Source organism: Pteropus medius, unplaced genomic scaffold (assembly GCF_902729225.1).
Source record: "Pteropus medius unplaced genomic scaffold, Ma_sr-lr_union100, whole genome shotgun sequence".
NCBI classification, from domain to species: Eukaryota; Metazoa; Chordata; class Mammalia; order Chiroptera; family Pteropodidae; genus Pteropus; species Pteropus medius.
The window spans coordinates 4,801,505-4,807,722 of NW_024354886.1; the positions used below are offsets into that span (position 1 = coordinate 4,801,505).

Sequence of the window (6,218 nt, forward strand, 5' to 3'; positions counted from 1 at the left end):
AAGACAATACCAAAGGGAGGAGAGGGAACAAGGATCTCAACTTAGGCCAACTCGTTCCCAGGCAGGAATAGAGGTGAGGGCTAGAGGCCACGGTGCTGACGCCATCCTCACATCTCAGACAAAGCTGGCTCCTACATACAGGGCAGGGTCAGCAGGTGGGCGGAGCCTGTGGAATCAATCAGCACAGGCATCTGTAACAGAGATAACAATACCTGCCCTGCAAATCTGTCGATGACTTCTATTTAATTGACCTACCAGTTAGCTAACTGCATGGTGTTTTTCCCTCAGTAAATGATACCAACTCAGGCCCAGGTTTGCAGCTGGCAGGATTCTCCCAAGCACGCTCGTGGGTCTTCTGCTTCCACCCACTGAGTGGTCTGCTTACCAAGAATCAGTTGAGATCATTTCTAAAACTGTTCAAGATGGTTATACTTGTTGATGAAAATAGAAAATTTAATTAAACATTACATAAGAGATGAAACAAGTGTAAAAAAGCGCTGTGTCTGTGACAACCAAGCAGATGCTTTGAAGAGACTTAACAGGACCATTAAAAAAATGTGCTCTTGAATTAAGTGTTGGAGGACTGTAAAAAATTCTAAAGGGATTCTGTACTCAGACTGCATCACAAGTGGATAAACTCCTGCTTTACTTTTAAGATTTGGAAGTTTAAATCACCAATGTATTATGGATATGGTTCATGTAACCGAGAGGACAGAGAACTCCAAATTAGCAGGTCCCTGTGGAAAGAAAAGGCCCTCACTCCATAGCAAGATTGGGATGCACATCTGTTTGGGGTTCAATTAAAATGTTTGGATTCTTTTCAAAAATAACTTTTTCCTTTAACAGAATTCTGTAATTAACTAAACAATCCCCAGTCCCACTGGCCATGCAGAAAGACCCTGGGGGTAGCTGGCTGTTGTGTCTGATGAATGCTATTTCTTATCAATACTATGAGCTGCGGGTGCACAGAGTAATTCTCAAACCACTTTCATTATCAATTAAGTCTAAACTCCCAGATACACAGAATCCCTCTTTCTCTGCTTTCTCCTAAAGAGTCTCTCCACAGAGGGCTGGTGAACAATCCCAGGTGACACTCAGCATACTTTCAGCCCTTCCTTCTTTCTCATCATGGTTCCAGTTTGAACAATGCCTTGTGCTTTCATTGATCGTTGCCATGGTCCAGAACCAGCCAGCCAGGGCAGTGGGACCTCCTGGTTACAGACCAAAAGCATTAGCAAGTCATAGGTAGGCTCTTATATTCCATCAACTCAGAGGCTACCTCATACAAGTCAACTTCCAGCTTCCAATCCCTGTATACAGCAAGAGGTGAACAGGAACTGCCTTCAGCTCACCCAGATCTCCAGATGGGGACATAGAGGGTCACTAAATTAACTAAGACCTTTCCCATCCACATGGTCTCCCCCCTTACCTCCCCTGGCAGACCATGGCACAAAGAGGCAAAGCAACTGGAGTCCTCCAAGTCTCACAGATGTTTTCTGAAGCTCAAGGGCATCCAAGGTCATCCCAAAGAAAAAGCCTGAGCTAGGAACTAGTCTGTGCCCTGCCCCACCCCAATTCCATCAGGAAGTACAAAAAATAATGGAATGACATCCTTATGTCCCCCACACATAATCATGGAGTATAAGATACATGGAAATACTCTATGAAAATGACAGGGAAATGGAGGATAATTATTTTCTGGGTAGGAAAGCAGAGCTCAAGAGTCTGGACAACAGTACACTTGAGATGCCCGACTGGCTGGAGGCCTGATGGTGGTGCCTACCACTTATTCCCCCTCCCCGCCCATACCCATCAACCTACATTCTTTCTCATTGTTCCTAAGATCCTAAGCCTGAGCCTGCTTCCTATGCACCCCTAAATCCTCACCCTACAATTCCTCCCAGAACCAGCTTGGGTCACCAGTGCTCAAGTCATGCTGTGTGTGATCTAATATAAAAAATTTTTCAGAGTCAGAGTAAAGCTTTATCCTTAGCTTCTCCCTTTGGTAAAACACATAAGCTACCTGAACCTCATCTATAAACTGGGATAATACCTGCTTCATAGTCCCGAATGTGGGTTAAATGTGATAACACAGGTAGAGTGGCTGGCACATAGCAAGCATTCGATAAGCACTGGTGCCCTGCCAGCCCCTTCCGGCCTGACTGCATTCTAAGGTTTCCGTTTTAGAATCCTTGTGGCCAAGGCAGCCTGCCTGTACTATACTAACGCAAACAAACTCACATAAATATGGTTAGTCTGAAGACCTTTCCTGGCCCTTTGTTCCTGGCCCTTTGACATATACACACCACGCCTCTTGAGCTTCTTTTGTATTTCCCACTGGGGCTCCCAGTAGGTACTGAGCACTGGGCTGGTCTAGTCAATACCCAGCAGAAAAAACACATGAAGAGCTTATAGTAGGTTATACCTTAACTGACTCTTAGGGAGGGACTTGTTTAGGACGTACGTCTTTCTTGGATCTGAGATTTTTCCAGAGGAGGAAATGAGAGAGGAAAATGGCATCTTCCATGTAAATTCCTCCACCTGGCATCCTTACTGCCTCACATTAAGTTCCTGCATCAACATCCTCTTTACCAGCCTGCTGCTGACCTAAGTCACAAGGAACTGTGTTCTTTCCTCTTTAAAAAAAGTGAAATATTTCTTAAATTCCAAAGAGTCTATTTCATAATATTATAATTTCGACAACAGTAACAAGTGATCCATCCTTTCACGTGCCCACCACTCGGTTTAGGAAACAGAACATGGCTGACACAGTGAGACCCCAAAAGACTTGCCTTTCCTGGATCACAGCCCCTCTTGCTTGCTCCTCTGAGGCCATCAACCCCCTGAATTAAATGCTATCATCCTCTCACTTTTCTTTAGAGTTTGCCATCCATGTCAGTATTCATAAACAACATAGGTTCTTGTCTCTCTTTCTTGGTCTAATATCCAGAAGCACAACTTGATGTTCCTGGAGTAACCCAATGGGCTCAGGGTCAGGGGCTCCCTTTGGCTGGTGAGGAAATGGGAGGCCACAGAAAAGACCCAGCATCTGAAGAAATAGCACTGGTAAAGGGAGAACAAAAAGCCTTTGTATCTCATCGGGCTGGCAGGGTGAGGTCACATGTCTACTAGGACTCTTGAGAAAACCCATTCCCTATATGGGGCTAAGCTTCATGTTAAAATATACAACCACACTGAATAACCAGAAAGAACACAGCCTTTTCAAAACAGTCTCAGTGAAGACCGCCTGCCCCAAGAAGCCCCAGTGGATTTGCACTCTGGGGCGTGTTGCCAAGGAAGTCTTGCAAGTTGCAATTCCAGAGTACATAAATTTTCTCAGGAAGAACACCAAGAAAAGCTGCATGCAGAAAAGGCAGAAAAGGTGGCAATACTGCTCTCACCCTGCAAAGACCATCTCTAGCCTCACCTGTACCAAGATTCCAGAGAAAGCACAACCCATGAGTCTCAACTGTTTGTGTTTATCACCGCCAAGAACTGTTCCCTAGGGGCTTTGTGTGGGTGCCTAGGAGGTAGGGCCCTTCAGAAAGGAGTGGGAGCTACAGTCTCGAGAAAATATCAAGAGGGAAAGGTTAGTCAGAAGAGTCAAGGAAAGACCGAGTTTATTAATGTTTGGGTAAGACCCAGGATGACTATTACTTTTAATATTTCTAATAACTATAACATCTCCATTGTCAGCTATTTATTGGCTATTTCTGTCAGCCCGTTTCCCATTTTTGTTGTGTTCAATAAGCAGTAAAAATTTAAAAGTAGACTGTGTGCTTATTTCAGATATGGCAAAACTGAGGCGACACTGCACAACTTTGTCCCTTCTTCATAGAGCCCTGGGATAAGAGGAGGAAGGAAGGGGACGGGGGGAGGGGAACACAGCCTGAATAGGTGTGCCAATCCCTTAGGTACACAGGAGGGAAGAAAGGGTGGAGGGGAAGCTTGCTGAGACCCTCAAGAGTCCAGAGCAAAAGGTCAGGAGTCTCACATTGGGCTTCCCAGCTCCACTATAAACTGAGGTACAGGAAACTTGTCTTCTAAGATTCTATCTCTTATAGAATCAAATGCTTGAGTGACAAATGAAATGGTATAGAGAAAGTGTTAAGTTCAGAAAGAAGTGTACTGCTCACTGAAACCATGATCAATAAGGGATTTGTTTTTCTCAAATATATCTTTGCACTCAGAAGGTGTGGTGTGTGTGTGTGTGTGTGTGTGTGTGTGTGTGTGTGTGTGTAATGTTAGACATGCATCAGAATCTCAAATATGCTCCTACACAGCTGAAATAAACAGGATGGTTCTAGTCAAAACTGCAAAATACAGACTCTCTAACCTCTTTTTAAAAAATTATTTGCTCCCAGAAGTGGGAATAAGTGAGTACAGCTGGTACTGGGATCAACAAATTCAGTCCTTGGGCTCTCACCACTGTGTCAATGGAAATGGAGGACAGGAAGGTGAGGGCCAGATGAGGCAGGACACAACAGATGCAGCCGGCAGAGACCTTAGAGATAATCCAGAGAATCTCTCAGTTTGGCAGGTAAGGAAACTAAGTCTCAGAGAGGTTAAATAACTTAACCAATACAATGAGATGGGCAATTAATGGGCTAACTCTTGCTTCTTGCCTCTCTGCTGAGACACATCACTGATTTTGCAGTTGGGGAAGTGGCAGAATGTGGAGCAGCCCTTGGTGAAGATATTTAAGCCTCCAGAGTTTAAATCCTGAAGAAAAAAGATGAGTTTAAAAACGAGCTTTCTCACCCTTAGTTTTCTGCATCCCCAGGCACTTGCCTCTTTCAGGAAAATGGCTTTTGTGCATAGCACTGCGCTGTCCCACTTTGAGAAGGGGACATAGGGCACTGGTCCCTAAACTTAGCAAGTCTATGAACCATTTTCTCCCTTAACTGGAATAATAGAAATGTTATAAGGTTTCCGACTTTTCATCATGGCAAATGAAGACTTTAAAAATTAACATGATGGAAGTGTGAGGGAGGTCTTTGTGAAGATAGAACAGTTCTGCTTCTTGATTGTGATGGTGGGAACATGAAGCTAAACATGTTAAATTGGCACAGAACCACACACATGTACACACAAAAATGGTGAAATACAGAGATGAAATACTGCTATTCATGACAACATGGATGGAACTCGAGATAATCATGCTAAGCAAAATAAGCCAGACAGAAAAAGTTGAAAATCACATAGTATCACTTATATGTGGGATATAAACCTAAAAGCAACAAATGAGCAGGACAAACAGAGATTCATGGACATGGACTATAGACTAGTGGTTACCAGAGGACTATAGAGTAGTCATTACTAATGGGGGGGAGAGGAAGTTGGTAGATGGGGTAAAGGGGGTCAAATATAGGGGGGTAGGGGTAGGATGAAGTGAGTAAAGAGGATCAAATATACGGTAGCTTAAGGAAACTGGACTTTGGGTGGCGAACACACAATAGAATATACAGGTGTCAAATGATAATGTACACCCGAAAATTATATGATTGTATTAACATTAACCAATGTTACCCCAATAAACTTAATTAAAAAAATGGTGAAATATGAATAAGGTCTGTGGATTAAACCAATGTCAACTTCCTGGTTCTGATACTATACTAGGGTTATGTACTATATTACCACTGGCAGAAACTGGGTGATGCATACTGAATAAAGGACCTCTCTGTACTATTTCTGCAACTCCCTGTGAATCCATAATTACTTCAAAATAAAAAATATGAATAAAGGAGAAAAATTTTAAGTTAACACAAAAACTATGCCCTTTGTTTTTATAAAGGACAACTGAAGTACAAAAAAAGGATGGATGTAATCAAGCAGTTGGCAACCAAATACCCACCAGCATCTCCATGACACTCCTCCTTGTCCTTAACTTTCTCCTTTTACCGTGGACCAGCCAAACTGTGTTGAGGACTATCTTAGACAGAATGCAAGATTCTGGTTCCTCCATCCTCACCAGTCTGCAAGCAACCACATGTGCCAAAAGACCCACCCAAAGGGAGGCCTGGCATACAGCTCCCTTTCCTCCCAGCCTGGAGAGACTAGAACAAAAGTGGGCAGGATGAGACTGCTGTGTGGGGCTGAGGAAAAAGGGCATGTCAGGCATTTCTGGCAAGAAATTTAAGTTCCTCTTTTCCTTCTCTTCCTCTTACCAATATCCAGAATCAGAGCAAAGAGAGCTGATGACAGCCATTTAGAAACTG

The 6,218-nt window shown here is 43.5% G+C and overlaps 1 protein-coding gene across 7 annotated transcripts in view; it reads right to left on the reverse strand.

The window, feature by feature from the left end:
• ANKS1A (ankyrin repeat and sterile alpha motif domain containing 1A) overlaps nt 1-6,218 on the reverse strand; it is a 172,594-nt gene that overhangs the window by 43,600 nt on the left and 122,776 nt on the right. The gene's annotated exons all lie outside the window — the stretch shown is intronic.